Source organism: Nicotiana attenuata, chromosome 3 (genome assembly GCF_001879085.1).
Source record: "Nicotiana attenuata strain UT chromosome 3, NIATTr2, whole genome shotgun sequence".
Taxonomy (NCBI): domain Eukaryota; kingdom Viridiplantae; phylum Streptophyta; class Magnoliopsida; order Solanales; family Solanaceae; genus Nicotiana; species Nicotiana attenuata.
The window spans coordinates 39,129,979-39,145,478 of NC_031991.1; the positions used below are offsets into that span (position 1 = coordinate 39,129,979).

The following is a 15,500-nucleotide window of genomic DNA, read 5'->3' on the forward strand; positions in this document are numbered from 1 at the left end:
AACTATAATACATTTTCATCATCAATTTATACCAATATTAAAAGCATTCAAAATTATTCAACAACCAAACAAAATATTGCTCAAATCAGAATATTATATATACTCATGATAAAAAGATAATTACATATGTACTACACAATACTTCGTTGTTCACTGTTATTGTACAAATACATACGATAAAAGGAAAAAAACAAATATTAAGTGTCCCTGTTATTAAAGAAAAAATAACACAAGATCACTTTTACAAACTCATAATACAATGCTATTAGTAAAAGGGGTGATCACAATAAAATTGCACTCTAATAAAAATACCAAAAGATATTTAACTATTTATGTAAGCTGATTAGGAGAATAACCTTTTACATCAGGACTATATAGGTTACGCTACCAATGCTAACAGTCCCAGTGCATACAAAACTTCAAGTTACAAAATGAGCAGAGGAGTCCGAAGATTTTCTAAAGGAACTCATCTAGAACTGTTATATTTAACTAACATGGTATGAGGATTGCTTATTTAGTTCCCATTTGACCTTTCTCAACATATGTAATAACATCAGGTAGCATGTTATTTACTTTAACTGCATTTTCACTATTGTTTAAACTATAAACTATACTGCTTTCTTGAGGATAATACATACGTTTTTCTTACTCATATAATATGCAATTGGGACATAGCAGTTCATGCATTTGTATAACAGAGGATATTTCATGATTTTATGGTCAGTAGCATTAAAACATTTAGCATATAAGCAGAGACGATATTTCCCAAATGATGCTTCTATCTGAACCCTGTACAGCAATATGAATTTGACATTTAAAATGAGAAAATGACAATTTGAATTCCCATGATGCAATAATCCCACAAAAAAGGTAGCATTGCAAGAATGGGGAAATGAAAAGTTGCAATGTAGCACAATGTCTAACCACAAGGAAGGTAAAGAATTCATTTGTGAGTGAATGACTGATGTCTCAGGTAATTTCTCCCAAATTAAAATTTTGCATTCACTATTTCTTCATAAGCATATATGCATCCTGACAAACTAGTAGTCTAAACAATCATTAAATTCATTACTTGAAAACATGATCATCATAATTTCTTAAAATAATAACGGAAGATTATACCAAGAAGCTAATGACTTTAAACGTTATGACAATTCCTCTTAGGATGTTATGGCAAACTAATCTCACCTATCATATTCTTAATTTAAATGAAACATCAATTAAACTTTATAGACCTGTCCATTGTTGTTCAGAACAAGGGCACCAAATACCAACACAATGAGAAGCATTAGTAGGCTATGTGTGACGGGTATCTCGTATCCAATAGACAAAAATTACGTGTGTTGCTTTAGTATGATAGTACTAAAATCCTTCCTGCAATAACCACCACCTAAATTTATGACTCTTAGCCTAAATATCAGTATATCCAGAACATATCAATTGACTACTCAAACCAGAAGAAAAGCTTAGATAATGAATATATTTTCCAAAAAAAGAAGGTGAAGCAGAGATAAAATACCAAATATGTCTATTATACGGCAAAATATTCACCTTAAGTAAAGCCATCAGTTTGCCACAACCAATATCTAGTGAGAGAGATGAAAAACTAAAGTTGAATAAAAATTAAAACCTAAGCAGTTACCAATGAGCAAATTATACAAGACCACGACTAACCATGACACTGTAGGTTAACAAGTCATCCCTTGTGCAAAAATACCATAAACTTTTTTGAGATGATCGATCAAGATATTGTATGTTCCAGAGAGTTTCTCCTTTAAGCAAATAGAAATTGGTACATTATATGCTTTTTCATTCTAAAAACAGATGAAAACTAAGAAGGCAAACTACCTCGTCATAACCCGCAATATTGAAATGGTCAATTAGGTGTGGGAACATCATTGTAACTAGTCTCAAATAGTCATAAAACCATAATTATGTGTTTATTGAGCTCTACCTATAACTAATGGATCAAGATTTAGTAGGGAAAAAATGTGTCGATAACTAGAAAAGCTAGAGTTTCTCATTTTTACCTAGCACAAGAAAAAGTTAGCTTTCCCTTTTAGATTAGGTAATTGTGGATTCTTATTTTCTTAGCCTATAAAGGTAAGAGTTTTCACAGAGTATCCGCCAGGGAAAATGAAACTTACTCTGAACTGTCGATTTATGTTCCATTGTAGCTATACACAAGCATAATCGTCAAGTTAATATCTCCCCTAGAATAAATTCACCCAAATCGTATGAGAAAAATCAACTATCTCATATTTTCTCCATTTGCTGCTTCAATTTTGATTCTCTTCGAGCCTGTACCACATTATTCACACATCATTTGCTGCTACATTTGTTCATATTCCAGCTCAAAAAACAAAACAAATCAAGTATCATAAAAATAGAACCTTCTATTGAGATTGAGAGCATGGTAAATAGGGATCGCATATGGTGAATCTATAAGAATACAATTACTAAATTGCGATAGTTCTCAAGGAAATACTTTCTAGTAGAAGTCAACAATATGGATTACCAAACGAGATGCACTCAGTAAATTGAATTTAACATAGGTTACATAAAGTAAATCCAAAATCCCCCATTGCACAAAGAAGCCCCAAATTTTCAAACCCCAAAAGGTAAAGCACGCATACACAATAGCAAACCAAGTAAACCCTAAAATTTCAGAAAACCTCACCATTGAAGAGCAAGAAACGATCAAAATAATTACGCTAGTAGAGAAAAACCTAAACCCATTTGCCTGCATCAGCCGCTAAAAGCAACGATTCACAATAATAGTCAGTCGAACACATAGGCTCAGAATCTGATCGACCCATTGTATCAACGATTGCAGGCCTTGAGGCAGAGAGTAGACTTATGGTTTTTTCTTAAAATGCTCGCATTGAGTCGATTTACTAGGGCTCGGGTAATTTAGATTAGGTTTGTGCGGAAATGATGAAGGAGAGGAGATAAGAGAGGCGTGAGGGAAGGGAGAAGGTAAATCGCCTATTGAATTTAATAGAGAGATGTATGGAGGAATTTTGGAGAGAGGACATTGACTTTGCTGGGGAAAGGCCGAATGGGATGTCTTTTTTTAGGGATTTCTTGGTATTTTATTTTGAGGAAAAGGAGAGAAATCATAAGAATTTTACAAAATGAGATAACGTATTGAAACATAAAATAACTAAAGAAAACCATAACGAGTTTACTTTTCAAAGCTTTGAAAAATAAATATATTACTCCAAGTATTTAAGCTTTTCAATATATGAGTACTTATTTAAATTTAATTCTTAAATATAAAAAATCCAAGTACTTATTTAGTACTAATAAAGTATTAAAGATATATAAGCATCTCTACAACTATTAGTGGCGACTTAAAAGATTGCAACAAAAGCATCATTTGTAGCAGCGACCAAGTCGCCGCAATTCATCTTTTGTCGCGACTAATTATCAGTCGCCACAAATTGTTTTCCAGCCATATTTTTATTAGAAAAATTAGTCTGTATTAGTGGCGATATACACATAGTCGCCACTGATATTTTATTATCTGTAGCGACAAAAAGGTTCGCTGCTAAAACTACAACCTTTTGTGGCAATCTTCTTTTGTCGCCACTAAAACCCTACTTTGTAGCAACTAGGTTAGTCGCCACAAATGGTCGCCACAATAAATCATATTTCTTTTAGTGCCTTAATGGGCACCCAAATTCCTCCAACCTTAGAACACCTAGCCGCCACCCTAAGAACGGACCAAACACAGCCCTTTCGCCCCTCCATTCTCCCGCTTGCCTGGGAATCCAAATCTTCAATCTCCCTCTCACTCAAACCCAGCCGGAGAACCCCCATACACATGACCTAATTCCCTAAAAAACATAAGTCGCCCTCCCCCTTCTTCAACGCCATCCGTTCCCACACTGAAAACACCACTAAGACTTGAACCCGGCCGGAACGACCTGCAAAATAGAAAAATGAGAGTGAGAACGAGAGATAGGGGAGGCAGTCCAAAAAATGGAGATACAAAAATCATACATACTTCCTAATCTCCAAGAAGGCAACCTGCACAAGAAAAGAAAATAAAGAGTGAAAGATGAGGACGAATGGAGAGGGAGTGAGAACGAACACGGTTAGATAGAATGAGAGGGGGGGATGATTTTCAGTCCAAAGAATTGAGAGTAAAAATTAGAAAGGGGGAAAAGGTGAGAAACGAGGAAAAAGAAGAAAAACGAAGAAGTCTGGGGGAATTTTGGAATTAGGATAGCAGAAAGGGGAGGAACAGAACAAAATTTCTAAGATTCTTCTTTTTCTTTCTTAATTTCGAGGTTTTTAGATTAATAGAACAAAGCCTCCGTTTTTCTGATTTCAAATGGAGTTGCATTGAGGTTTGGTTGAGAGATCCGAGTTCCTGCAAAAGCTTGCAGTCGAGTTCCTAGTGAGGTCGTCGTTCGAGGTTATGGATCTGAATTTTCTGTCCGCGGTTCGTGACTTTTTTAACTCAAAGGAGTTACAATCAATTTTCATCCATATTGAGGTTCATTTCTAAACTTTATTCTTAATTAATTTACAATATTCTTGCTTGTGTGTTTGGGATTTGAATGGAAATTTAGTTGGAGTTTTTTTATCCGTGTACTTATCCTATTAGATATCTTGAATTAGTGTATTGAAAGAGGATTTAATTGCAATATTATGTTGGGTTTGTTTGAAATTCTCTTAGAAGATTGAAAATGGGTCTGTGAATTTGTTCTAACTTCAAATGAGTAGACTATTAGTTGAGTTAATTAGGCCTAGAAATCAATTGTTAAGGGATTGCTTCAATTAGTTGGGCCGTGGGAGTGTCAAATTTAAAAAGCAAAATAAAAACATATTTGGATTTCTTAGGAAAATGGTCATGGCAGAGAATTGAAAATTAATACGATTTGAGTTTTGGATAATTTTGTTTTTCCTTTATTAATTTGATCGTTAGGAACATGCTTAGACCGGCCACATTTAGGTAGGAAACCTTTAGGGCATTCGTGTTTTAGTTTCTTTTGAGGTGAGAGGTCGCCCCCTTTAGTTAAATTTGTCTGGGGAAGGCCCTGAAGGATTAATAGATATTTTATTCTGGAGAATTCCCCGAAGAACTTTGTAAATATTTTGGAGGCCTTGATGAGCATTGTGGTGAAGTCATAGTATAGGTTAGTTTAGGATTTCTCTTTTCTTTTTCTTTTCATTTTCTCTTATTAGGTGGTGTTAGTTTATATGAGTCCACCAAACTTATAGAGCACCTGGTCCTCTATGATTTTCAGCTTAGAATACTAGGAAGCAGTAAGTAAAAGAGAGACGAGATTTTTACGTGGAAAAATCCCACTCAAGGGAACAAAAACCATGACCTACACTTGTAGGCTTTCAACTTCACTAACTTGTAATCACACTATTACAAGCCACTTTGTTATGACTCTAGTACAAAGACTTTAACTCAACTAACTTGTAGTACACTTACCACAAGCCACTTTGTCACTAACTAGTTACAAAGACTTTAACTTATGACTAACTCTAGTCACAACACAAACTTAGAAGGTTTGTGATTTTTGGGTTTCCTAAAACACAGCTTCTAAGAAAGCAAGATAGGATTACAATGAAGAGCAAATAACAAGATTACAACTCAACTACGGATATACATAGACTCATTGTGAAACTGATCCTTTAGTGGAGTTGTCTTCTTGTTCTTGACAACTTGTGACTTCAATGCTTGATTGACTCTTTTAATGCTTGAGAGAATATCACTAAATGCTCAAGTGAATATCTTGTGCCTTGCATCATGTTATTATACTACCAAAGACATCACAAGGATGATGTCAATTCTTAGTACAAGGCTCTTCAATGGGAAATGACTGCTGCACTGTCGCGTGAACAGTAGCAGGCAGTCACTCTCTGCAATTGCGTTCCAGCTGTTGACTTGTACTTCTGTCAGAGAGCACCAAGGGATCAGGTCCCTGTCGTATTCCTCTTTGTAGTAGTTCATTAGCTGGAGTTCAGACTGAACTTCGTTCATTTGAAATGTGTACCAAGTGAGTCAAGTTCCCTATCTGGTTCTTAACAGTAAGTTTGTTAGATCATCAAAATGCAAGAAACATAAGGTGAAGGCATTGAGAACCCATCAGGTGAGAAAGACCTCGAGCCTCTTTTGTGTTTATTTTTCTTTTATGTGTTTTTTTTACCTCAATTGAAATATTTTAAAAGCCAACTTGATCGTGTATGCAACCGTACTAGTACGGGACTTGGGGAATGCCTAACACCTTCTCCCCCTCTTACCTAGAATTTCTGGTGCAAACTAGTTTTAGAATCCAAATGTTTTTCGAAGAACAATTCTTATTTTTTTTCAAACGGTGACCTGGCATACAGAAATCAAAATATCAGGTGGCAACCCTAAATATTCCTTCAAAACGCAATCTTTTGTCACCTTCAAAGTTGAAAACCCTTTTGAGCTTTTAAAATCACTTTATTCTATTTAAAATGGGTTAATGAGGTGAAAAAAGGGGTGTGACAGGGCCTTTTGGACCTGTTTGATAATATAAATAAGCTGATATGGCAGTCCAACATGGCAAGATCTATCGGTTCAACTTCCAACTGATTGCCAGTGACCGCTTCTTTACCTTTCCAACTGAGCCTAGGGGGTGAGTATGGAAGATATATGGGTTCACAAACACCATTATGGTCTCCTGTAAAATATATCACCCTTGTCCTAGATGGATTTTGTGGAGATTGCCTTATTTGCAGTCTTGTTTGGGCTTCAGAAATAATTTTAGGCATCAAAGATGGGTCACTTTTAGGCTGTCTAACAGATCCAAAGGGTTCTGATTGTTGTCTCTGAACTCTAGGCGTGAGAATGAACACAAATTCACCTTCTTGTATTGGTTGAGGTGCTGAACAACCAACATATTCAACAACTACTTCAGGTTCTTCAACTTCAGATTCAATGACTTCTTCAATATTGGCCCTTTTTTCTCTTAGTTTGTTTCTTGCCTTTTCCACTATCATCAACCTATAATTAACATGCAAAAATATTAGTTCCAGCTAAAATCATATAAGTGAAACTATATGATATAATAGTTACCTTGCATGTCCTTGAATTATGGTCCAACGATTCGCAGTTGCTGCATGTCATTCAAGTTCCCTTCCTTGATTGAGCCAACTCTCCTTGCCTTTTACAGGTTTCATCTTTCTCTCTATTTTTTTAACCTTTGGCCTTCCAACTGTTTTCACTAGTGCAGGTGGTTCAATAGCATGTTCTGGTAACACTTTCCAGAATATTTCACCTCTAACAGGCATTACCTTGGCCTTATATGTCATACGGTAAGCTTTCTTGATGTACCACCAATTAATTTCAGCGATCGGATCCAATTTCTTGTATTCCATTGCCTTGATAGCATGGGGACATTGGATGTCAGTTAACTGACATGTTCTACAGGTGCATTTCTTCATTACCAGGTTCTCTGAATGTTTATCATCACCCTTAGAAACTTCATACCCAATGTCACAATTGAAATTCACAGTACATGAATTATTAGCTATGTTCAGATAAGTGGTAAACAACTTCATGCAATAAGGACTAAACTCAGTAGTCCATGTTTAACCTCTTCTTCTTTCTCTCTCAACCTGTTCATGATCTTGATTCTAATATCCTCAAGCATGTTCAGTATAAGCTTGCCTCTTGTTTCTAAGATCCAAAAGTTGAAAGATTCAGTAAAATTATTTTCCACCATCTGATTTTTGCATATTGTATCAAAATATGCTCTACACCAATTTTGTGGTGGATACCTAAGCAAATCATTAGCAACATCAGCATACAAAGAGCCAAGTTGTTTTAACTGGTCCTTAAACTCTCCCTCATAACTGCTCCAAGCAGCCCAGTGGAGAAATTTCTTCATCTCTCATGTCCTGAATCTCTTACTCGAGTTGGATTCAATATGCCTAACACAAAACCTGTAAAAGTTTGAAGGGTTAGTTACCGTCAAATAGAAGCCCCTGAATATATAAATAAAATAACACCTGTGATTTGCTAAAGGGAGGACATTTCTCACATCATCTAAAAGTCCGTGCATATGTAAATTTAGTAAGGATCAACTATATAATAATTATAAAATTAACTATAATGATTCAAACAAACACTAAGATAACTTTTACCTTTGCATGTCAGACATAAAGGTAATACTCTCACCATTCTTCAGATTCAATGAATGTTGCATCAGCTCCAGAAATCATGTCCATGTCCTATTAGTTTCTCTATTAACTATAGCCCAGCCAATGGATAAAAATGATTCATACAATCTTGTGTCATAGCTACCAACAGTTATCCTTTGCATTGATCCTTCAAGAAAGTCCCATCCAGTCCAATGAAGGGTCTCAACCCTCCTTTCCACCCCAACTTTAATGCATTAAAATAAATATACATTCTGAGAAATTTTCTTTTACCTTCAGTCATCCCATCCTTTGATAAATTGTTAACTACATCACTACCAGGATTGCTCTCCTTAATTTCATTTGCATACGGTTCTAGTATATTATAGTCATCTAAAAAGTTGCCTTGCATTGTTTGAAGGGCCATCCTCTTGGCCCTTTTTACCTTTGAATTATTTGCATTCAACAGAAATTGTTCTTTTAAATCTTGTCTCATATCCTTTATCTTGTACATAGGGTTATTCTGCACCTTACTCTTGAAATAATAAGCTAGAGCTTTTGTGGTAGCTCTAGGGTTATCAAATGTTTGGCCACATGTATGCTTTGGCTTTAGCGTTTTTATCTTAAATCCCTGACCTCCTCGATCTTCTGAGGTGAGATACACAAACTGGCAGCCTACTATACATCTATACATGACTCTTGTTTTATCACTTTTTTTCACCTTCAGATATTTTTGATTGGCAATAGCATATAGGTTTATGACTTTCTTAGCTTCTTCCAAGTCCATAATGTCATAGAGTTATCAAGCTCCTTGTAGTGAGTAAGCTTATCATTGACTTCTTTTTTCTTTTGCATCCTAATTAACTATAATTCCTCAAAGTCATATTCAGTAGAATCTAATTGATAACCTGAACTTTCATCACTTTCTAATTCACTATCAGTACCTACTTCAACAACCAAATCGTTCATATTAAATCTCTAAATAAAACAGAAATAGACAGAGAGGGTTCACATCAATAAATTATCTATAATTGAAACTTAAATATTCAGGAGATCTAGTCTAAAGGAAAACAAAAAGATAAAAGGACCACAAAATAAATTAATATACACATTATAAAACACCAACCCACATGCAAAAAACCCCTAAGCAGCGACATTCACTATTACGTAAAATAAAATTTGAGATCACCCCAAAATCGTAAACCCTAGTCATAAATAACCCATGACCCAAACCAGCTAATAATCGTTGAAAAGCTTAACTAAGATGACTTACCTCAATAACTTCAGATAATGGTAAATAATCTTCAATTTGTCTTGTTATTCCTCTGAAAACCCTCCTCGAAATCGTCTCTCTAAGACACCTTTAGAAGGGTAAGTTAGAAATGAGGCGTAAAATTGTTTTGCCTCTTTAATTAGACGATCGGGTCGCGGGTTACCATTTAGGTTAATGGGTAGATTATATGGGTTAGTGAGTTGTTAGGTATTTTATTACACATAGGATATACATGTGGCCATCTGTTAGTTCTAAAGCATTTATGGACCCAAAAAGTGACGGCAAGATTATTCTTAGTACCAAAAGCAAACGGAGGGTATAATTGAGCTATTTCTAATAGTTTGAGGCCATTTTTGGACCTTTTTCGGTTAAAGAACTATATTCCTAGGCCGTGTTGCTAGCCCTCTGTGGGCCGAGATCACAGGAGTGCGTGAGACTCTTTCTTGGTTAAAGGAGCAATTCAGTTGTCACGACTCAAGCCCATGGCAATATTGTCCACTTTGGGCATAAGCCCGCACAAATTTTATCTTTTGTGGGCTATGCCATTTCGAGCCCCAAAAGCACACGTACAATGTGAATTTGTATCATGACTTATAAATATTTTTACTTTCCTCCCATTTCGATGTGGGATTTGCCTAAGGTAACATGTACACCCTTTGACCCGCCCTCCGTCATGGGCATCACATTCACTCCTCCCCCTTGGGACTCAACGTGCTCGCTGAAGTTTGCCCCACCATCATATTGAGGGAGATTCGGCTGTGAAGCTTGCCAGCCTAGAAGCCTGCTAGTCCTGCTTGACCCTCCGTCATGAGCCCGCCCTCTGTCATGGGCATCACATTCATCCCCCTTGGGACTCAAAGCCCTCACTGAGGTTTGCCCCACCACCTTGTCAATAATGTGGGATTACCCAGTTGACCATTGAGGCTTGCCTCACCATCACACCGAGGAAGACTCGGTTCTGATGCCTTATTTGTCACGACCCAAGCCCATGAACGTATTTTCCATTTTGGGCCTAGGGCCACACGGATTTGTCTTTTGTGGGCTACACCACACCGAGTCCCAAAAGCGCGCGTACCAAGTGAATTTGTGTCATGCCTTATAAAACTCTTCACTTTTCTTTCTTATTCGCCAAAGGTGACATGTGCCCCTTTTTTAGAAGCTTACCAGCCTAAAAGCCCGTCGGTCCTGCTTGACTCGCCCTCATCAGCCCGCCGGCTCTGCTTGGCTCGCCCTCATCAGCCCGCCGGCCCTGCTTGGCCCGCCAAACCGAAACCGAAAACCAAACCAAACCAACCAAAAAAACCGATACTTTTTTGTTTGGTTTGATTTTGGTTTTGAATTTTAAAAACCGATCAAACTTGGTTTGGTTTTGGTTTTAATCCAAAAAAATCGAGAAAAATCGAACCAAACCGACTATATGAGTAGCTATTAATTTATTATTACACCTATATATATGTATATTTTTACACAAAGTTCCAAAATTTTTATGGTAAATGTTAATAATTTGCATTTTTAGTATAGTTTTTTACCTTTACATTCTAGTTTGATTGGTAGTTTTCTTTTGTTAAGTGTAAGAATCTATTTCGTGTTAAAAATAATATATTTTTAGTTGAGTCCTTAAATTATTCATCACTATTTGATTCAATTATCATCAATATATCTTGGTAAATAATAGATTTCTCAAAGGGCAATTGATTTGATAGTGTTACGTTGAAAATGTGGTCGGCGAAATATATGTTTGGTAGTGTATGTCTTATATTTAAGGAAAAACCGACAAATAACCGAAAAACCCGAAAAACCGACAAAACCCAACATAAACCGAATCGAGAAAAAAACGACTTAATTGGTTTGGTTTGGTTCTAATATTTAAAAAACCGACTTACTTGGTTTGATTTCTTTTTAGGAAAAAACCGATCCAAACCGAACCACGAACACCCCTACTTTTGTTCTTCATTTTCACATTGTTCTCCTTCTTTGCACAGTACTTGTCGAAAAAACTGTGATTCCGATGACCGAAGCAAATGTAACTTTACAATTATGCTTTTCCCTTTCTTATTTCTTCTTTATTTTTTTTCTTCTTTCTTTTCTCATTTTTCTTTCCTTATAATATTTCTTACCCGAAAAAATAGTGATTTCGGCTAGACAATTTTCAGCTGTGACGACCCAAAGGGTCATCACCTGTATTCCTACTTGCTCTGTATTTCTGAGGCCGTGAAAACCTCACTTGGGGGTTGCCTCGAGCTTGTGTGCGCAGTCCGGGCGCGTAGCCGGAGAGTTTAAATATGAAATCTGTGAGAAAAATTATAAAATCTTGGTATTTAATTGATTAAGTTTTACTTCGGTCAACGTTTTGGGCAAACGGACCCGGACCCGTGATTTGACGGTCCCGGAGGGTCCGTAGGAAAATATGGGACTTGGGCGTATGCCCGGAATCAAATTCCGAGGTCCCAAGCCCAAGAAATGAATTTTTGTGTGAAATTGTTTTCTGGAAATAAATAAGGAAATTGGAAATGAAATCTGATTAAAAGACTGTGGTATCGGGCTCGTATTTTGATTCTGACGCCCGGTACAAGTCTTATATGAGCTTAAGTACTTTCTTTAAAGTTTGGTTGAATTGGGACGTCGTTTGACGTGTTTTGGACTAAAAACTCTAAACTTGATGTTTTATGAAAATTGGAAGGAAATCCTGGGTCTTGAGGCCTAATTTGATGATTATGATGTTGTTTGGGCGATTTGATCGCATGGATGAATCCGTAGGATGTTTTTGAGTTTATATGTATGTTCGGTTTGGAGCCCCGAGGGCTCGGGTGAGTTTTGAGTAGGTCCCGGGAGGTCTTAGGCTAGAAATATCAGATGGTTGCAGGTTCAGGTGTTGCAGGCCCCCAGCACGGCCGCGGTCATTTCCGCGCGGTCCGCGTGGCTAGGTTCAGAGGGCCAGTGAATTCTAGGTNTCATATGGGGTTTTGTTCAGGAGAGATCTGATCATGCACCTGTTCATCAAGTAGCACACAGTGTTTATTGCCTCTGTCCAGAAATTTTTGCTATTCCACTGACAGTGAACATTGTCAGTGCCATGTTTTTCCAGAGTTTTGTTCTTTCTCTTAACAACAACATTTTTCTGTGGAGTCCTTGCGTAGTCAAATTTTGTTCCAGGGTCAGATCTGATGTAAGCTACTTTCAATCCTATCTTCAACTAGATTTTCTTGACAAAGGTCACACATACCTCGGAGTCTCATCTTTTGTCCTAAAAAACAGTGTCCAAGTAAATCTTGAGTAGTCATCCTCAATCACAAAGATATACCTCTTTTCACTCCTGCTCAGTGTTCTTATAGGACTACACATGTTGACATGAAGGAGTTCAAATGGTTTCGGTGTGATGACATCCCTTTTTCGGCTTAAAGGATGATCTCACATGTTTTCCTCTAGCACATACATTGTACATTCCATTTTCTTTGAACATTGAATTTGACAGACCATGGACCAGGTCCTTCCTCATCAACTTATCCAGAAGTGAGATGCTTGTATGCCCCCAATCCTTTATGCCAAGTCTTCGAATCATTATCAACTGTATTCAAGCAGCTTATATCACCAGCTTGGACACGAACTTCTACCTTGTTTTCTTCCCGATACCTAGAATGTACCCCTTCTTTCCATTTCCAAAGGGTACATCCCCTCCTTGCAGGGCTTTCAGTGAGAGAAAATCCATGGTGTTTCCAGTCATTTGCGTTGAGCATCCATTGTCCATGATCCATTGCAGTCCGCTTCCTCTCACTATTCCCTGCACATCTCAATTATGGGTTAGATTTTGGAACCCAAACTAGTTTGGGTCCCTTGTAATGAGGAAAAGGGTGGATAAGAGCCTTTCTAGTCTATGCAGGCAATATGCGATTTTTGCGAGTGGTACCTTGTCCCTTTTTAGTGGTCACTTTGTCAGAAAACAATTTATTTTTCTGAACAGATTGAAACCTGGCTTGGCAATTTTCTTTGAAGTGCCCATTGTTCCCACGGTGGGTACAAAGCCAGTTATCAGGAACTATGACATACTTGCTATGAGGGTTGTAAGGAGTTTTCTCCTTTTAAAACCGGATTCCCTGCCTGTTTACACTATTGTTGAAGTACATGGAGTAACAGCATCAGAGGACCAGGTCCACTTCAGAGATTTCTCAAGATCAATTTTTACCCTTTTTAGTTCAGCTTGAAGCTGCCTATTTTTCTCAAGTTCACCACATAGACTAGTTTTAACATCATTCAATTCCATTTCATCTTGATGTGTGACTCACTGGCTACTTCATTCCCTTTCTCAATACTTGGAGGCCTAAGTTCTGATTTGAGTCTCTCAATAGTTTCCTCTAGGTCAGTGATTATTACTAAAAAGTCATCCCTCTCTTGCTTAGTAGCAACAATTTTCTCTTCGAGAGTGTGCTTTTCATTGCTAAAGCCTTCTATGGTTTCCTTCAAATCAACAACCACTACCATCAAGTCATCTCTCTCATTTTCTACACTACTTATATTTTCATTCAATTCCTCCTTTTCTTTTTCAAGATTAGCTATGGTCTCATTTAGATCCACTGCACAGACCACCAGGTCATCTCTAGATTATTCTGCACCTCCTAGCTCTATGGTCAAGATCTCCTTATCATTAATAAGACTATAATATGCATCAATTAGAACATTTGCTAATGACCTTAACTTATTAGAAGAGTAGGATTTCAGATTTCTCTGAACATCCCTGAAATTTACCTCATCATCTTCATCCTCTTCATCATCGTCTGACTGAGCCATTAGTGCAAACAGTGAGTCATATTTTGTTGCTTCAGTTTCTACTGCCATCATGGAGTTGTTTTCTGCATCTGGTTCCTTTTCTGATTCGCTGGAGGAGTCTCCCCAAGCAGCAAGAGCCTGCTTCACAATATTGTCAGCTGCACTTTTTCGACCGAATCGTTTGTCTGGCACCGGGTTCCTTTTTGCTGCTTTGTCAGTGTTTTGTTTGTATTGCTCCTGTTTCAGAAGTGGACAGTCTTTGATGAAATGCCCCGGCTTTCCGCACTTGTGACAGAGATCATTGTTCCTTGCTTTACTTGACCTGCCCCTCTTTGGTATACCACCATTTCTTCGAACAATCTTTTGAAACCTTTTAGTATGATATGCCATATCACTATCTTCTTCACTTGAGTCACTATTTTCAGCCTTGAGCACCAGATTCTTTTTCTTCTTTGGCTATCTCCTTTCACTGTCTTTCTTTCTTTTCATCTCGTATGTCTTTAGATTACCAATCATCTCATCCATGGTTAGAGTTTGTATATCTTTAGCTTCAGTGATGGCATTCACCTTACTCTCCCAGGAGCGAGGTAGAACACTGAGAATTTTCCTTACAAGGTTGTTTCTGGGAATAACATCTCCAAGTGAATGAAGCTCATTTATGATGGATGTGAATCTAGTGTGCATATCTTGTATAGACTCATCGTCCTTCATTCTGAAGAGCTCATACTCAGTGGCGAGCATGTCAATCTTGGACTATTTAACCTGAGTAGTTCCTTCGTGTGCGGTTTGCAATGCTTCCCATATTTCTTTGGCAGAATCACAGGCTGAGACTCTGTTGTACTCATCAGGTCCTATACCACATACCAAAATTTTCTTGGCACGATAGTTCTTTTCTATGGCTTTTCTGTCAATATCACTGTACTCTTTTCTGTCTTTCAGCACCATTGGTCCAGTTTCTCCAAGCTTCTTCATAGGAACATGTGGACCGTCACAGATGATGTCCCACAATTCTGAGTCTTCAGCCATTATAAAATCATGCATATGAGTCTTCCACTAGCCGTAGTACTGACCATTGAATCTAGGAGGTCTGTAGGTTGATTGTCCTTCCTCAAGGTTGGGTGGAGCAACCATTGAGATCCTTTCTAGGTGTTAACCTTTTAGAAAGAACCCGCTCAGATACCAATTGTTAGTTTATATGAGTCCACCAAACTATAGAGTACCTGGTCCTCTATGATTTTTCACTAAGAATACTAGGAAGCAGTAACTAAAAGAGACACAGGATTTTTACGTGGAAAAATCCCACTCAAGGGGATAAAAACCACGACCTACACTT

At 37.4% G+C, this 15,500-nt stretch overlaps 2 long non-coding RNA genes across 2 annotated transcripts; both read right to left on the bottom strand.

Moving 5' to 3' along the window:
- Positions 307 to 3,105, bottom strand: LOC109223553. The gene is made up of 2 exons (XR_002067593.1): positions 2,681 to 3,105; positions 307 to 2,301 (listed from the first exon to the last, which is right to left on the bottom strand). It is a non-coding gene; the product is annotated as an uncharacterized LOC109223553 (long non-coding RNA).
- On the bottom strand, positions 5,560 to 9,521 carry LOC109223554. The gene is made up of 3 exons (XR_002067594.1): positions 9,407 to 9,521; positions 7,070 to 7,938; positions 5,560 to 6,997 (listed from the first exon to the last, which is right to left on the bottom strand). It is a non-coding gene; the product is annotated as an uncharacterized LOC109223554 (long non-coding RNA).